The 20059-nt window shown below is 33.4% G+C and overlaps 1 protein-coding gene across 1 annotated transcript in view; it reads right to left on the minus strand.

The window, feature by feature from the left end:
* kek2 (leucine-rich repeat, immunoglobulin-like domain-containing kekkon 2 protein) overlaps nt 1-20059 on the minus strand; it is a 313905-nt gene that overhangs the window by 180113 nt on the left and 113733 nt on the right. Inside the window, exon 3 of the mRNA XM_076118553.1 lies at nt 5925-5944. The gene's annotated coding sequence lies outside the window, so the exon portion shown is untranslated. The remainder of the gene's footprint in view (nt 1-5924; nt 5945-20059) is intronic.

Consider the following 20059-nt stretch of genomic DNA (forward strand, 5'->3'; position numbering starts at 1 on the left):
ACTTTGTTTAATTTACAATTAATAGTTCAAACAAGTTTTAATAAATTGCCGAAACGCCTTTTGCAATCAATATAGCAAACGCAATAACTCAAACTCGATAAGTTTCGAGACAGAGCTTAAGACAAACTAATATTTGAAACTAGATATGTCCAAGACTTGAAATGTATTTGCTATAAACTTATAGGCTGTATTAATAATCGCACTTCAGACTAAATCTACAATATAACACTATATAGTACACGCATATGCAGGCAAGAATATACGCTTGCATATGCATGCTGGCACCGACGCTCACATACATATGTAAGCATGCGCGTATACAGACGGCTGGAGAAAATAGAGACTTAAAAAATATGCATTTATAACCTCAACTGCATGCTTTTTGTTCATCTGTACTTGAATGTGCCTGTACTATGTGTAGGGCTTTATGAAAGAGTATAAAAGTATTGTGAGTTCTATTTAGAGTAAGAATGCCTTAGAAAGAAATTAGTTGAAGTATAATATATACAATTACGTCATAAAAATATTACTATTGAGAAAAATATTATTATGCTGCACCGTTTTCATAACCAAAAAAAAAAAATTTCCTTCAAAAGCATCTACCAAAAAATACAAAATACTTACTTGCAAGTAAAAATATAGTTTAAATAAATATAACTGCAAGCATAATTGGCTCAGATACCTAATTTTCATAGTCAGAAGCGTTTTTAATTTGCATAGAGAACGTTCAAAATTCATTCATGCATATTTCCTGAATGCATATCAAAAATATTGCTCATTTCCGTCCCGAGCTGTGTAGTGTTATAACGAACAAGGAACACTATCACACCGTAATTCCTTAATTTACGCTTACGAATACCGCTGTTATAAAATTGTTAATGCTTATTTTCTTTTTTATCGTTCCTAAGTGTGTCTTTGACTGATAAACTTTCTTCCTAACTTTATATAGAGGTAACTAGCTATTGCCCGCGACTTCATCCGCGTGGTTTGTGACTTAGGACAGAATTTTCATACAAACTTCATTCCCTATTATATCTTTATCCCCTTGGAGGCAGAATTTCAACATCCCTTTTTAGCAGATGCTTTAGTCATAACATCTACCTACATACCAATTTTTTTATTGGGTCTTTACCTCTCTAATGGAAAAATTCGTGTTATATTTTTTTTGATTATATAAACCGAAGTTAAGTATATCCTAAAATCGTTATATAAATCAAACACATCTACTAGACCAGTGGCTCCCAACCAGCACTATCCAGTCGTCCGTGGAAGTAAAAATATGGTCCGCGAATGATTTAAAAATTTTCATTATTGATTATTATTACACTTTATTTTTAATATACTACTACCATTACTCGTAATTACATAGTGGTTCCTGCTAACAATAATAATATAAAAGTGGTCCCGGTTTAAGAAAAGTTTGGGTACCCCTGTACTAGACCAATAAAGCAACTATCGTCAAGCGCTTAAAAATCGACAGAAAAAAACCCTCTTCATTTTACTTTCACGTATATTTATTATAAGCTTTTAATAACTTAATATGACATAGCAACGCTGACAAAATACTGTAAACTTATGAATATGTATCTTATTTGCGCGTCCACGGAGCCGTGGCAAATGTTTTCGAAGATTACGTTATATTTGTACTACATTTTAACATAGCAACAATGCTTGAGAGAATGATTAAACAGTTTTGATATAATCTCGTATCATTTTAGTGACACGTTTATATAATTATTAGTTACTAGCTGACCCGCGCAACTTCGCTTGCGTCACCTAAGAGAATGAGTCAAAATTTTCCCCGTGTTTGTAACATTTTTCGTTGCTACTCCCTAATGACCGTAGCGTGATGTTATATAGCCTATAGCCTTCCTCGATAAATAGGCTATCTAACACCGAAAGAATTTTTCAAATCGGACCAGTAGTTTCCGAGATAAGCGCGTTCAAACAAACAAACAAACAAACAAACAATCAAACAAACAAACAAACTCTTCAGCTTTATAATATTAGTATAGAAGTATAGATATCTTGACTAAAATTTGCTCCAAATTGTGTCCTAGAATTTAAGCAAAAGCCTAAGCATATTTTACGAGATACGCGTTAATTACTGATTACCTATTTACTAATTATTTACATAATGAATTAACTGTATCGTATCGACTGTTATTTTGCAATATATAAAGTTTTGACATGCGTGTTTTGTAATTCAATACCTAGTTTTCCCTTTCTTGTAAATACATTTTCAACAACATTTACTCTAATTCGTCTACGAACATTAATGTTACGACTTTAATTATATATAAGAATTATTCATAAAATACCAACTTTATTTAAAATAAAATATTCACTTATCTAAATTGTTACGTAACGGTGTGATACGCAGTCCCAAAAGCCGCCATCTCGCATATTTGGTGCACCGCGCGGCCGCCACGGTGTGAAAGAAACCTCATCGTGGCGTCGTTAATTATAACCAAACGCCCCCAGCCATTTGACAAATCATCTTTTGTCTCAGCTTTTTATGAAAATCCTCAAATTGTGATCAAAATATCTACTAATATTATAAATTCGAAAGTTACTCTGTGTCTTTACTTTATGCCTAAACTACTGAAACTATTTAGATGAATATTGAAATAAATCAAATAATGAGGAAAGTGTTTACTTTAAATAAATATTTAAAAAAAGGCAAGCCGTGAGTTTCTTGCCGTTTCTTCTCACGAGCAACCAGCTTTCTCGAAACGGACAAAAATACAATATACTGACTAATTCAAATACTTTGTGAAAAGTTTACGTAATAAAGGATATTTTGAATTTTGATTAACTTGTACAACTTCTCTGATGTTTGATCTCTGCCTACCCTTGTGGGAAAGGCCCCAGGACCTGTAGGCGTGATATTATTTATGTTGTACAAGTGTTTGTTGTTAAGTTGCAGTAAATACATAGAAGCCTCTTTCAAAGTAAAAGATAAACCTACGCTAGGAGGTTCAAATTTGTATATTTGTTCAAAGATAGTTTGAGAACTGAGAAAAGGCTTAACTAAGCTAGGCTAAGCAAGTTTTTTATCCCGGAAAATGGGACCAGGAACGATGCAGGCAGTAAGCCATAAAACTATAGTCTACGTGGACGAAGTCGCGGGTTAGAGATAGTAAATTATAAAAGAACTACGTAATATTCAGAGCAAGGACTTTAGATAAGATTTTATTCTGAACTGAATTTTGTGACCTATTTTTGTAATAATATTATCTTGTTATTTTCGAGCAGAGTGTGTATATACCCACATTGAGGTAGTATAATGAAATAAAATGTATACTTTATAATATATAAATACTATGTAAGGTGTATATAACACAACAACGTAGAGGTGTTATGTAAATGAGAACAGTCGTGAGAAAAATATTTACACATATATACGTTGTCCCATATTCAAATCAAAATATGGATTAAATTGAAAACAGTTGACTTAATTTTGAAGTTATCTGTCTTAAATAATATGAAAGATCCGCTCACGAAATTATCTTTGCGTTTTTCTTAAAAACAGTTTTACGGAAACAATAAATTGAATTGTTTGACCCGTTCTTAAGTTTGACGATTGGCAAAACATTAGGCTATTATTTGTTTTATATAGATTTCACGACTTAAACGGATGTGTTGGAAACCCTATCATGAACTTTAAAAGTATAGAAAGGAATATAGTCGAGTGAGATATAGTACCTAATATACATATAGAGTAATGACTGATTCATTTAACCAAACTTAAAATTAATTTATTTGTTCACATATTTTTTATGCAGTTCATTACTAAAATTCGTTAGTACAAAACTAAAAACCATTTGATATTATTTGCAGCATTATTAATGCTGAAATACAATCAGAGTTCGTTACAACATGTGTACGATTCTCAAATTACATGTTCAATATAAAATGAAGCCAAATTTTCCAAATTTTCTAAATTTTCAATATAAAAGCTTAAAATATTTGATTTTATTAATAAACATTAGAGCTCTTAGGGACGGTTCACATCTGACGGAAGATGCGTCGGGCGTAGACCTAAATAGTATGGGATTCACAACGACGCATCATCGGTTGAGTGTGAACGGTCAAGTGCTTTTCTATACATTTGTCTGTTCTGGCGTTACGCGACCGATAATACGCGACGCATGTTCCGTCAGATATGAACCTTCCTTTACATGAATAAATTGAACAGCAAGGTAAAATTTATAATAATCTAAATATTTTCTAAAATTAAACAGTGGTGTAGTCTGATTGCCATTGGACATACGACCGTGCCTGTTACTTCGTCTGCTAAATAAAATAATCTATGTTTTTTTTTTAAACTTTCTTTCAACCTGCCAGTTGTTACACTAATTGTGAAATTAATGTCGTAAATAATTATACGGGAAACATGGGCAAACACATTCACATTTATAATATAATAAAATATGGATTGCATCATGAGATTTATTCGAAGCATATTATTATGTTTCATATTATTTAATAGTTTTGAATATAAAAAAGTATTTACAATAGAAGTCATATCATTCAAGCAAAATTCAGCTTGTATTTAATGGTAGAGCAAGGTGCAAAGTATATAAATATGTTGCAATATTTTGTTTTTTTTTTTTATTGAAATAAAAGTATTTTTACATAATATGTGGTAACAGATAATTTTACTCGCCAAGCTTTCAAGCTTGTTGGCGAGAATACGCTCTTAACATATATATAAAACTAAAAATTAATACCTACCTACTTAACAAACATAAGTATCTAAAATGTAATTATTATAATACTATACTTATATCTATGACATATTTGAGCACCGCACATATAATGTAACGAGCTGGGTGACAGTCTTATGCTTATTTATATACTTCTTATGCTATGTGGGTATATAAATACTCAAACGCAAAAAAGCAACAGAAGAAAGTAGTAGTATTATAAATACATATTACTTCTCTGTGTTATTATATCGCAATGTGAATAAAAGTGACCACATAAATAATAAAGCACAAAAAGGACAATTTTACGTTTTATAATGTAGAGAATTAAGAATAAACACAGAAAATATTAACTGAATATAAAATATTTTTTAAATTCTTCGCGGAGTAAAAAAAATGTTTATAATGTATCACATTATTAATAACACAGTTTATTAATCGTTCTTCACAATAAAATTAATATTAAAACGACTGACGGACCGGATTTCGTTGGAAAGACACAATGCGCTTCATTTAATATTTATTATTTAGAGTTCGTGTATTATCTGAAATGCTTTTGCATCTCTTAAATTAATAAGAGGTGAATACTGATGTTTTTCTTTATAATAAACTCGAGGTTAAAAATATTCAGTGGTGTGTATTTCGTTTAACAAAATAATTTAACGAATATGAATATGTTTTATTGAATACATTTTATGTTAATGGATAAAATATAAAAAAATGTGGTATATTTTTATCTACTGATCATAATAATTATTACAAATTGATTTAAATTACTATGCTTCTACTACTGGACATTATTATCTGTTATCAATTAAAAAAAAACCTAAACTTAAATTATACTTAGTTTACATAAAAACGGTCTATAGACCGTAGTAATAATGTCCAACTGTGGACTCTAGGCACAAAATAAAAGGCATTTAGGCACAAGAAGCCTAGTACCAAGTTCTAAACGTTGAAAGTTCGTTCCCATTACTCAAACTTTCAAATTTAACTTTGAATTATAAAAGTTCTACTTAATTAAGTTACGTAACATTCGTTTAGGCTTTCCTCCGAAATTGATCGTGAAATCTCCGCTTAACTAAAACTTAGGCGCATTAAGATATTGTTTTAATTCTTACTTAGAAGTATTGGTAGGGATTATTTATACAAGCGAAAAGGTAGAAGATTACACGTTTACTGAGTGTTAATTATAAATGCGCAAGAACTTACCTTGTTTTCAGGCTCCATTCCTGAAACAACACAAAAATAATATTGTGTATTTATTTTAGTCTCATCTAAGGCAATGATTGTACACTATCAAAGTCACGAATAATAGTAAAAAAACATAACACCGTGCCAAAAATGGACTTTCTAGCAGCTGCAGTGTCTTAATATATTATTTTTTCAAATTTGAATATAAGCAGATTTAAGAGCTTATGCAAAGCAGTGAAATTGTGAAGGAATCTTAAAGCTTTATATTTATTATATTCAAACCGATGCACGACGGAATATTTACGATATTGATACTGGAAGTATGTTGTGATCTATAAATAAATAGAAAAGTAAAGACTGCAACAGTAATCAAACCCAAAACCAAATCCAAAAATTCACAAACAAAACGTACATCAAAGCTACTAATCCTAACATTCTTTCCTCAAATAAAAACCGCTTGAGCAGCATTTCACTTTTAAATCCACTCGGTTGACAGACGCCGATTCAAATCACGAGTACTCCACAACGTTCGCATTCAAACGCTGACGCGGTTACAAGCTCCACACGATTTATCTAATAGTACCTTTGCTTGGATATTTGACGGTGAAAATGCTGGGTTTTAAAACTGATAAAATTTGCACGAATGCGTTTTTCAAGTGTTAATGTGTTTGGATATGTTATGCGGGTTTTGAGCTGTTGTTAAAGCAAATGAAGAGAAGGATCAAAGTCTTAAATTGCTTATTATGTAGACAAACCTACTTATGAAGTATACTTTCATTTCGGTAACTAGTCTTGCCAAGTCTTGCAGTTTGTAAATAGAAGTAGAAAGTTCCCGGTAATTTATAATTTGGCATGAAAATTATAGGGTGTTATTGAAAGTTTTATGTACTAAAAATGTAGCGGATGACATATTTTAGTTTTTGCATGAATAGTATGAATACAGTTTGTAGTCTACCAAAAAAGGAAAATGTTAAGAATATTGATGACACTATTAATTTTCTTCATTTAAATAACAAATCACCACCCAAGAACTAAAATAGAAACTTAAAAATACTAGCAGCTTTATACGAATTCTATCTCAAAATAAAGTAGTGCACTTACATAAAGATGTAGAACAAAATTGAGACGAAAAGGGTTAAAGGTTTGGGTCCACGTAAACGTACGGGTCTTGCCGAGTCTCGTACGGATCCTGGCCGCGTTGTCCACAATTTTCAATTCGCGTAAAGTTTATTTACCGCACAATTCGAAGGTATTGAAGACTTAAGCTAATGTTAAAGCGGGCAGAATTCAATGGGTCATTTGTTTTTAAACTGTTACCATTTGATTATTTTCAAATTTAAGGTAAAATAACACTACATAAGTTCGCAAATAGTTTTCGTATAATTTTACTTATCTTGAACAATATTTTTTGACAACAAATGTTAACATTACAAACTAAAACTAAAGTAATTAATTTTATCACAGAAAATATTTCAACAATCACCTTACATTCCTTTTCTTCCTACACACAGTTTAACAAGTACTTATCAGCAGCATAAATATTAAACAATCTACAGTAAAAAGGAATTCACGCAGGTACGCAGTGCAGTATTAATTATTCAGCCACGGTCCGTCACGGCAACTTTAATTGGAATGTCTGATAGCTTCACCCTCCATGGTTTATATGCTATTTTAAATTATAGGGATTCCTTTAGTTGTGGTTAGATTCTATTGCTGTTTTATAGTGGGTTTATGAAAGGATTTTAATAAGGTTTTGTTTTATTAGATGACAATCAAAGTAGTGGCATGATTCTCTAAACTATCGAGTATCGACAAGCTAGCTTTCGAGGAATGTTGTATTAAAATCTGATTAGCGCCTATACTGAGCTCCGTAGGAACTATTACTATAGTACATTCTAGTACTAAATCTCAGCAATCAGTAGTACCAAATGTAAAAAAAACGCGTTGTAATTCTAGATTTTTCTGCAAATCTCTCTAATTAAGTTGAGTTGACTGGGCTGAACACCATTTCGATGATGGATTTGTTTATTTAATGTTGATTTTTTTTTTCTCCATCCTTGCGTTTGAATAGCAATCAATTGAAAGGAGTCTTAACGCCTTTAATATTTTAAATAAGTCTTTTTTTATTTACAGAAAATAGTACAAAACATCAACTCAAGTTACAGTACTAACCAAAAACATTTCTCTATTCACCCCTTGTCCGTTATTGATAGCAAATATAATATTCAGTGATCCATTGTTTTTGTAAGGGCCCGAACTATCAAGGAAACAAACTTGGGCCCTCTCGATAACTAAATTGGGGTGAGTTACATAAACGTTGGTCAGCGAATCAATTAGAACGGATGTCCGATTCTCTTGTTATTGTAATTGATTAATCTTGCTTTAGATTGTTGAGTAAATAGTGAGTGTTGTGTTTAGAAAATGTTAGGGTTTGTGTAAATACTAATTGATTGTTAGAACGTGAGTTTACTTCCGGTTTTACTTACTTACTCTACTTTACGATACTTCCATAATTTTAGCATTTTTTCAATTACAAGTTAGCACGTTCTAGCTAAGAATATTCTATAAAAAGTTTAAGACCATTTTGCTAAATCCAAGCAACCACGCCGAGACTTCGTGAACAGTAGTCGTATACATTATTTCCGGGACCATAGAAAGCCATCTTATAATAATTTCTGAATAGGCCGCCAAACCTCCAACAAAAAAAAACCAGTAATTTAAAATAAGTTAGACTTTTATGACTATTTTTAATACTTTGTGCAAAGTTTATAAAATGAAGGAAAATAATATTTAGAACTTGAATAGCTACTTTCCAATAGGTATACTGCTACAACGCATAGCATGAACATAAAGCAAGTGTTCCACACCACCTACATACACATGTTCAGTGAACTTCACTGCGGCGTGGCTCTACAAAAACGCTCGAAAAATATTGCCTAGTGCTTGTCACTGGCCACTAGTGACTGTCGAACACCGAGTTTCTGCCCTTGTGGTGGCCACAAACAAAAAAGAAAAGATCTTTTTTCAGAACTCGCAAATGGTTGATTTTCCACTGCGCTCTAAAAGTTATAGACTAACATCGGAGTTATACCCAAAGGTGTAGATTCTTCGCTTATAAGGTTAGACCCATTTAACAGGGAATGAGCCTATGGCCATATTATTTTATCGGGCACGTTTACCAAATTACAAATTTCTGTCGAAAATATTAAGGTAGGTATAAATTAGAAAAATACCAATAGCACAGTCCGACCCAGGATTGAACACGAAACGTCGTCATCGACAGTCGTCAACACTACGGCTCAGACCACAGAGACAGTCTCTAAAAGTTATGCCTTAATAAAGTTCTCGAAAGTTTAACTAAACAAAAATATTCAATTCACCCTTATTTTGACTCTCACTATCGGCTGATAAGTGTATCAAAACTGGCCGTAGAATAAATAATAACAACAGTAAAGTTATCTACAAATACTATTCTCAATAAAACAAACAAAAACGAACAATTCCATTCCATATTTTCCCAAGGCAGCGAGCAATAAATAATATTTTTTAATATCTCAGGGGCCTATTTATTTCAAGGACCTCTCATTCTAATGGATATTTTTCTCTAGATAAAAGGAAAGCTAGTACATTGGTATTAATATAATCGAGTTTCTGTAACAAGAAACGCTTGGTTTTGTCGATTTGCATTTATATGATATGTGTTGCTACCTATATTATAATTGTTTTTGTCATGAATAGAAGATATGTTATGCTCTATAAATTTTGTCACGTCATACAAATGTTGTTTGTTTTTGTGCTTGGGAGCAAATATGTTGCGATACCTCGATTAACCGGAGAATACAGCAAGAGGGCAAGTATTACAAGTGTATTTTAATTTATTAAAAATTGAAAACAGCAAAAATAATTTATACTAGCTGACTCGCGCATCTTCGCTTGCAACATAAGAGAGAATGCGTCAAATTTTCCCCGTTTTTGTAACAATTTTTACTCGTACTCTGCTCCTATTGGTCATAGCGTGATGATATATAGCCTATAACCTTCCTCGATAAATGGGCTATCTAACACTGAAGGAATTTTTCAAATCGGAACAGAAGTACCTGAGATTAGCGCGTTCAAACAAACAAACAAACTCTTCAGCTTTTTAATATTAGTATAGATAGTATAGATTATGACTTATACTTGTATACATAATATCACGCCTTATTCCCATAGAGGTAGGCAGAAACTAAAAAACGCCACTTAGTACGATGCTTACAATCTTCCCTTGTCTCATTCAGATCCATACATCTTATATATACACATTCCCAAGAATCCCGCCAAGATCTTTCACGAAACAAAGTTTAAAACCAACGATATAACTTCTACAAATTCTATAACGTTCATAAAATCCATAAATCCGTGAACCCAATCAGTGACAAGGCTCAAAAGATTTAAGTAAATGTCGTTCAGCTTGAAGTTTAGAACAAACTTCTTGTGAATCCTGACAGGTAACTGTAAGACGTTAAGTAGCTTACGTAAGTCTTTTGTCATGTCACTTGTTTTACAAAACTGCTATTAAACTGTTTTAAAGAAGGTAGTTGGAGGTTTATACAGTTCTTTAAGGAGTAGGCAGTTCGCAATACTAAATATACTTATACATCCGTGAAAATACAAAAATACAAAAAGAACTTTTAGATTTTTAAACTGAAAGCTCATAGCTTTTTTTAACGATTTTAAACTCTTGCGACTTATACACATAATATTATAATGTAACAGGTCTTAAACACGATTGAAAATTAAAGGTTAGGATGCCTAATTTGTTTACATGACGTTTCGATCGAATTGCATCGATCGTGGACACAGGCTGACTGATGTGGCTGCCAAGCGTTGTCTCCTTGTGGCGCGAGCTTCTACGCCTACCCTGTTTTACGCTAGCTCAGGGGCGAGATTCCACTTGTATATTTAATTTAAGTAAATAAAAATTTGTTTCCAGTTACTGATTTTTGGAATAAAGGAACCTATGTTTTAGGCCAAACTGAAATTAATTCATGCAAAATTTTAGTGGTTTAGCAGTTAAAATATAGCAGACAAACAGATTTTCGCATTTATAATATATGATGTAATTTATTACCATATTTCGTGGCCATTATCACTTCAACCACATAATCAGTTAACAAAATAATGTAGCTACTAAATTAACATACGGAAATTCAATTTTAATATCCAAACCACAGCCACAGTATAAAATAAAACATAAAATCAGTAAGTTCCACCACACTGAACATACATCATTATTACAGCATGACCTACTTTTCAAACTCCAATATTTTTACCACATTTTCTTTCGACTTGGGAATCGAACCTCCATTAGTATAACGAGTAAACGTAATCGGCTAATCGTCGATTATTGGCGTTAAGGCGAGATGCGGCACATCCATTATGACTGGTTGATAATAGATGTGTGCGGCAACCCTAGTCGGTGATTCATCGTAATTCATCTTCCCTAATCGTTGCTCAGTGTTGGTGGTAGGGCTGTCACGTGTGAGATTGCGATCAAATTAATTTTGAATAGTGGATGGTACTACTGCATTGATATTTTACGTAATCACATAGTCTAATCTAACTATCGCTGTGAGCGAGAGAGAGTAGAAACGGATTAATTTTTTGTAAAACATTTATTTTGCTTAATTAGAATATATATAAACGTCACCATCAACGACTTTACCGACAGTTCGAAGTTTCAACTCTTTCAATTTATTTATTACTTATTCTGACTAAAAGTTCACGTTCGCGAATGTCGAACTTTGGTGAATGACCGTTAACGCCAGGGTAATCATATAAACTATTTGCTCATCAACAAATAATTCAATAAAACCCGATATCCGAATCACTTCAACAGCTGTCTGTATTTAAATGAACGCTCAAAACCACTCTCAAAAATATTTCAGTCACATTTAACTTTCGTAAAATTTAAACTCTCGAAAAAAACTTTTGAATTTTTAACTAAGGTATTCATCTCTGTAATCAACTCCTTTTCAGTTTAAAGAAACATCAAAATTCGGATATAAAAATATTATACTAAATTTTTTACGATTCCTTCAAGTTGTTTGATTGAATCGACCGTCTTGGATATCTTTATGACAGAAGTTTTACTTGCCGGCAGTTAAATAGCCCAATTTGGTGGAGCATTACTTAAAATATTTGAATAATAGCCACTCAAATGCGGGTAGTAGGATTTTTGATATTCATATCCGCGTTTTTGTCAAAGAAATTTATTACTCTCTTTTTGTTAGAAGAAAATAGCGTTAGACTTACATTTTGTTATGATGTCTTAGGTACACGGTAACGAATTTAATGTCGAGAAAATACTGAAACGAGTAATTTTGCTTTCAAATACAATTTTCCTGATAAAAATAGCATCAAATTATTCCAAGAACTGTTTAGACTTTAGTCACCAGCATTTTTTTTTGTTCAACTAAAGCAGAAAACACGTTATCATTGTTATTCTCACCGCAACAAAGCAATCAAAAATATTCCCCCCAAAAATCATCTATCAATCAAAATAAGATAAAATCTTTATTCAAACATTACATTAATTAATCCCGACCAAACACTGAAACTGACAATACATTATTTTGCCCTAATCATTCATTTCAGCGGTCTGCGGTATTCCATGCATGACCACAAATGAATCAAGCTGATTTGAATATGAGACAACCCTGGGAACACTACTATGGGATCTCGATTCAATTGAAATGCGAGTTAGATTCGTAGTTTGCGATTTGTTTTTGATTTGACGTTTTGCATGTGTGTGTATGTCGTGTGTGTGCTGCTCTATGTGTGTGTTTATAGCACTTAAATATATTAGTTATTTCTAATATTGTGGATGAAATGGAGAAATGAATTAAATAGTTTCTTTTTTCATAAGTCGTAATAAAATTGCAGATTTGGATGTATATAGTCCACGTTCATCGAAAATTAAAAGATAAATAATGTTCTCGCATTTATATAGGTATTAAAACCTATATGAGAGCTTTTCGCTACTCGTGACGGTAGTAAAACTTATCTGACTGTAATTTCTAGGACTAGTGCGAAACAGTCACTACTGCAGTACGTGGAACAATAATTCTATCTTTGAAAACCAGACCAATCGAGCCGATTATCGACATCAATATTAAGTAAGTGAACAGTCTATTGAGGCCACATCTACTAAACGTTAACATAAATAAATAAAGGCCAGGTTAAATATGTAACGATCGTTAACTTTCTTTTTATCTTGTCGATCACCTCTTTTATTCATCGCTCCAAGATGTTCAGGCCACGAAAAGTTTATCCAGATGAATCTTATTTAAGACATAAATTGTAACTGTAGTAGACTTAGAGTACAGACTTGCACAACTTATACTAGCAAAATAGAAAGGGAACGATTGTCACTCAGGATTGCTATTTAAACGAGGGAATGCGACTACTTTTTGGTGTACGGGTATTCAGTGAAAAATAAAAGTTGCCAAACTGATATTACACTACTTTAAACTAAGGATTTTTCGTTTTGTGTATCTTAGTTTTAAGCTCGTCAGATTGATAGCCACTGTTCAATACATTGGTTACAAACGTGACGAATTAATGATCATTATTCTAGCAAAACCACTATGCAGAATAGTTGCTATCAGATAGTTGTTAACGAAGGTACTCAATAGCTCGGTGTCGAGCGGCACAGAACAAGAACAATTGGCAGTAAATGCAGGGTTTACAAAACTCGATGATGATTATAACGAATCTTTTTACCGTGACCTAATATTAGTCGAAAAAGGATTATTCGCACGCAAATAGAAGAAAACCTTTAATTTTCACACAAATTCTGGGTTAACGATAAATCTCTAATACCTTTATCTTTGTATCTCATCAGAATACCTAGATCTGGGTTTGGGGTCAAATAAAACGATCATGTATTCAATTTGCGAGGTACTGTGGTTACGTCACCGTTCTGTGGCCTTGTTTGACAATAGGATGTGTGCTACGTTATGGCAAATTGTATTTTTAGAACGAAAATTATGATTGAAATAGGTTTTTGGTTTTGACGTTCCGATGTTTATGATCGACGTTTAAATGGCTTATGTGGTGATAGAGTTTAAAAATATTCGTATATTTTTTGGATATTTTCCCATAAAAATTGATTGAATAATTTTCTTGGCAGTGTTAAACCACTTAGTAATTATATTATTTATTTTATTACAGTGGTTTTTTTTAAAGACAACTCCCGCCTATGTATTGCTCTTGTGTCGCGGGAAACATTACAACACCAAATACAACCGGATCCGAAACAACTACTCATGGATCACTCAAATATGTATTTGTGCCGTGTGGGAATCAAACCCACGAACTCTCGACACATTGGTAGTGGCTTGGCGACCACCTTAACAACTACGCCATGGACGCCGTAAGATTTCTATGGTTTTATACCACGTGTATTTTGTTACTTTACAACAGTATTATTTAGATTCAAAAACCGATTTTATAAACCTTACAGTTCAACGTTAGTGTCATTTAGAAAGGAAATAGCATTCCATCTATTCCCGTCTCAAGATATCATCTAAAAAATAGACACAAAATCTCATTTAAAATATAATATTATTCCTATTTTACTCATTTTAATCCTCAATCCAAATCTCCGTGACATTTACCTCAAACTTGAGAGGCTTACATAAAACGTAACAAGAAAGTGGAATCAAAGTGTTCCGTATAAAAACCCGCATCTGATCCGGTTCAGTATTGATTGGTACGGGGTGGGGTGACTGAATCAAACTCCGGCTAATGAGCAGCCGTAGCTACCGGTATTTGTATGTAGGGTGGTTTCTGTTGTACGGCTTGGGAATTGAGACTGGCCAGCTGAATACGCGAAAAAAATCTTTAACTCGTATATGTAAAATATATCGTATATTTAAAATGTGGCCACAAACCCTTACTTCGTGTTTGGAACACGATGTATTGTTACATGAACATAAATTGTCGCTGGTGTCACATGTATCCGAACAGCGTATCTGTCCAGCCTTCCAGCGCCTCCTAGTCGCCAAGTGTCGGTTAAAGTGAAACATGTTCAAGGTAAGGAACATGGTCTGTGGCCATATTTTTCGGCTGGCCATATTTGACCCAAGTACCTTTCGATTTATTAATGTATATTGACAAAAATAAGTAACATGAAGCATGTTGGATTCCGGTACCAAGTTCGGTTTATGCATAGTCACAGCCTGAATGCGAATGGACATAAGCAGACTTAACCTTGACAGAAGTTTTAAAGCCCTTTATTCAGCTATCATTTAGGATTCAAAAGTATGTGTTGGGATTCTACAATCAACGATATTGTTAAGATAAAGAATCACATTTTTGGATATAGATATTTGGTTGTTTTCCCTCTCGGAGGAGCTCGTGGCTTAGTTTACAACAGCCGCACGGATCGATCTCTGAGGTTAAGCTACGCTTGCCGAGGTTGTTCCGTGGATGGGTGACCATCTTATACATATCGAGTTCCTCCGTGTTTCGGAAGGCACGTTAAATTGTGGGTCCCGGCTGTCATTTTCGAAGATCTTTGACAGTCGTTAACAGTAGTCAGAAGCTTGAAAGTCTGACAACCAGTCTTACCGAAAGGTATCGTGTTAATACCCAAGTAACTGGGTTGTGGAGGTCAGATAGGCAGTCGCTCCATGTAAAACACTGGTATCCAGCTGCATCCGGTGAGACTGGAAGCCGACTCCAACATAGTTTGGAACAAAGGCTAAGCGAATATATAATATATATATTTGGTTGTTTTCCCGAATAGTAACCCATTTTCTATCGTTTTTTTTTAGAAAATTTGTTATTTATATCAGAGAACTTTCCACGAACTGCAGCGTTTTACCTCGCATCATTTTCCCATATATTTCCATTCTCCGCAGTAGGTTGACGGCGCGGAACTATTGGCGGGGAGACAGCGAGATAACTGTCACCTTCGGCTCCCGAACGAAGGGAAGAAAGGGATCGTTTATTTGGGCTTACATGGGAGACGCACCGCTGGTTTCGCGGCTTCGGCTTACGCTTTTGAATGACAAGTTTGCCAGTTCGATACCGACAAGTAATGTAAAAGTTACACCTACTTACTTCCAAGAATATTGGGGTTAGTTAATGGGTTCCACCTTAACGTAATTGTTCCGGGAAATTGTTGACAGTTTTCAGTGAAACAGTCACAAGATATACTCAATTATGTGATACATTAAAGGACTGTGGAAGTATCTTTTCAGACACGTTTTTCCTTTTGGGAAATTCTTTCGATATATATTTCAAATAATTTATAATTTATTTATCCCAGAATTTCATTCCATAGGTATAAGCAATAGCAAAAAGACTTTGAAGAAGTTTCTTATCTCCCTCAAAACGAATAGCAATTAAAACCGAGTGCACTAATCTTAATCGAAGTTCAATTAAACACAAAACCCTGAAAGCATCAATACTGTCTCCTAATGGAGCCATTCTGTTCCCAATATTAATCTTAATCCAACAGTTGCAGCACAATAAAACCACAACCATTAACTAAAGACCTTCATCAAGATACGTTTCAATCCGACCATCGATTCAGTATAATTCATTACATTGGAGAAAGGGGGCGTTGCAAAAATGAGCGACAATCTTTCCGCTATCAATCAAACTGATTCGGTTGATTAATGAACAGGCCCCCTTCATACCCTAACTTTCTTTCTCCAGCCCCTAGCGTTCCCTCCAACTTTTCTCGTATTTCTTCCAAAGGTGGGACATTAAATTCTAACGTCCGAATATTAAATTCGGTACTCAACTTATTGGTTTTTGTTAGAATTTCGAGACTGTTACGAGTTTGTTGTGAGTTTCTGAATCAAGTGGCATTTTTATTTTTCTTTGCTTTTGTAATCTGTGAATTCTTTTGTGTTGCTTCCGATTTGGGTCAAAGTTGTGTTTTTTGTATGTGTTTCGCATGTGATAGAGCTTACTTCGGTTTTAGGTTACTTGGTTGTCATTGTTTTGTTGTTGAACTTTTTTCTTGTTTGAATGGACTTCGAAACCAGGCCGAACTGATTTGTTAGGAGATTATTTGCAACGGAAATGAAGATTAGTAGTTTTCCTTTTTTATCAACTAACAACATTCGTAGCAGTTGGTAGTGCATTCTAAAATATCACAAGCATTTTTGTTTATGCTCCATAATTAAAGTATTTGGATCTAGATGTACATTTTTAGTTAGTTATTTGTATTCTTATAAATATTTTTATTTTATTTTATAAGTTGTCAATCGTAAAACAAAGACTACTCCAACATATAAATTACCTAATTACAAAAAAAATATTACGTTCGCATCGACTACAAAAATAACATCACAAAAAATCTTCACCACATCTTATTCACCTAACACAAACCAACTTAAAACTAACAACTTCTAAACGACTTAACAGCAAATGAACGTCACAAATCACGAATACAAACATACAAACAAACAAACAAGTGGCAGTAGGCAGTACAAATGTTAGTCCGTGCAGATCTCAGCCGTTGAGAAGTGCACTGACATTTGCACCAGCAAATTGGATTAGTATCTGTGAAAATACGTTGGATACATGTTTGGATTTAAGGAGAGTAATGAACATTGGTTTTACGATAGGACTAAGAATGTTAATAAATTGTTTTATTGGTCGAAATAATGGTAATATTATTAATGATTCAGTCAACTCAGTATAAAAACGCTTCTCACGTCTGTCCCTATACGTCTGTAGGCAGGCTAAAATTTTTTAACCTACGCAATCAATTTTGATGCGGTTTTTTTAGACTGATTCGAGAGAAAGATTGGTATATGTAAGTAAATAACGTTACTTGTTAATAACATATGCACAAGTAACACCCTCTTATATCACTTTCATTCACTAACCTAATTACTGTCCAACTTTTTGACTTCACTAACAAAAATTCGTCCTAATAATCTTTTACCCCAGTTACCACAGTTCTACAAAACTAAAACCTGCCACGTCTAAATCACAAAAAGCCCGCAGAGCTATCCATAACAATAATCCGGTGGGTAGTGCGTCACCATTCCGACTAACAATAAAAGTCACAGGCAGAGAGCGAGCCTCGAATTATAGTCGTAGTGATATGCGTTCGACCCACTGTTTATGACTCCTGACAGTTTGACGTGGAAACTGACTACGGAATTATTCTCTCCACGAATAAATGGAATGTCCAATAAAAGTACCCCTTTGATGTTGGTGAGAGAACTGAAATAGACATTGTGATTTTAAAGTGATAGCTTTTTGTAAAAGTAATGCAAATGCGTTCCATAACATGCCTACATTAAATTCTCGCGTTGCATGTTTAATGTATATTAGAATAAGGAATTAACGCGAACACGCATTTTACCTTAAAATGCCTAACGTTTCGGCGCAGGTTGCACTCGCCGTGGTCCCGTATTCTATTATACATTAAAAATGCGTTCCATGTTTGGTATTATAAATGCTTTTTTTTACTTAAACTTAATTATTTTAAATACACACTATTATGTAGAATATGTACATATAAAGGTACATGTAAAGAATCCAACCGTAACACAGATATTCAGAAAAGCCTGACCCAAATTAACAAAAAAAATTGTTGTGTATATTTTCATAGCAATGAAACAGGTATGTATTTACGTATTGTTAGTGGTCATTGTCATGGTCTTAAGACCGTTTTTCACTAGCAATCACGGTAACCAACTTTTACTGAACCATCCATAGCACGGAAAAGCTTAGTAAATAAGTAAATCTGAGATATATAAATGTCATAGGGACGTGAACCGCGCGTGTCTGACTGTACACAATGGCACTTGAAGCGACGTTAAGCTATGTTATAGGACAGGTTTATGAAGATAGGAAAAACTATATTTTGTTGGTAAAGTAACACCTTTGTTTGGTGAGAAAAAGTGTATGTTGTTGTTACTAAATAAGACATTTTGAAGTAAACTATCAAATTTGAAGAGAATCTTATGATGTGGCAGTGTCAAATATATTTTATTCAATATTTTACTGTACTTACCTACATTCTTATGTTGTATGCGCATTGATAGACGACTTTAGTATGTGTTATGCCTATCACGAGGTCATAGGTTCGATGCCCAGGTCGGCCCAACCTAGGTCTTAAAATATTGTCAAAGGGTGATATTTTATTAATAAGCGGAGAAGCATAAACTCATAAATAGCTTATATTATTATTAGGTATAAAACTCAAGTTAACAAGAACAGACACATTTTTATATGATTTAAACAGCAAATACTTTCAACAAATACAGCAGTAAAAGAATAGCAGACGCATCTACAGAAACGTTAGCGATAGTGTTAGGAACGACACCGGTAAGTCATTCGGACAGTCGCCACTATCTGAAACACTTGCATTTTAAATTGTCACTGACTCGAGTGTCTTGTGCTTTCTGTTCACGGCTTGTGTTCGACTTTACATATGACATAGTGACGTCACTGTTTCTTATTTTCGTTAGTATCAGAGGAGTGTCTAATAAAATGTTTCAGTCTGCAATAATTAAAATTTCATCATCGATACGAAAAAAAATGCACAGCGTAAGCATTTTAGATGGACCTTTTAAAAGTACAAGTTTAATATATTTCTTTAATCCAGTCAACTATCCAATAAATTTAATGAAACAGTATAAGTATGTAGGTACTTGAAAAATACTACCGAAAAACAGGTGTTTAAAGACACTATTAGGCGTATACATTTTGATACAAAGTGAAAATATATTTATAATAAAATAGTGTTATATAATTTTAAGGAACAGCAGGAGTAAGTCATTCGGACAGTCTCCACTATCTGAAACACTTGCATTTTAAATTATCACTGACTCAAGTGTCTTATGCTATCTGTTCACACCTTGCGTTCTGTTACTTTACATATTTTTGAATGTATTTGCTTTTGAGTAGTTATTGGTTTATGCATATTATTTTTGGTGCTCTTATGTTATCTGTTTTAAACTACAAAAATTGACGTTTTTGCAATCTCCACTCAATTATTTCAAGCTAAGTTATGGCGTCAAGAAACCACGTATAACCATGAGTTGGGTTGGATTTTATCACATCGAGTATTTTTTTTTATTAATAATATTAACTACATCATTTTCTGGTCTGGGTCAGGCTGTAATTAGTTT

Source organism: Anticarsia gemmatalis, chromosome 9, assembly GCF_050436995.1.
Source record: "Anticarsia gemmatalis isolate Benzon Research Colony breed Stoneville strain chromosome 9, ilAntGemm2 primary, whole genome shotgun sequence".
Classification (NCBI taxonomy): Eukaryota; Metazoa; Arthropoda; class Insecta; order Lepidoptera; family Erebidae; genus Anticarsia; species Anticarsia gemmatalis.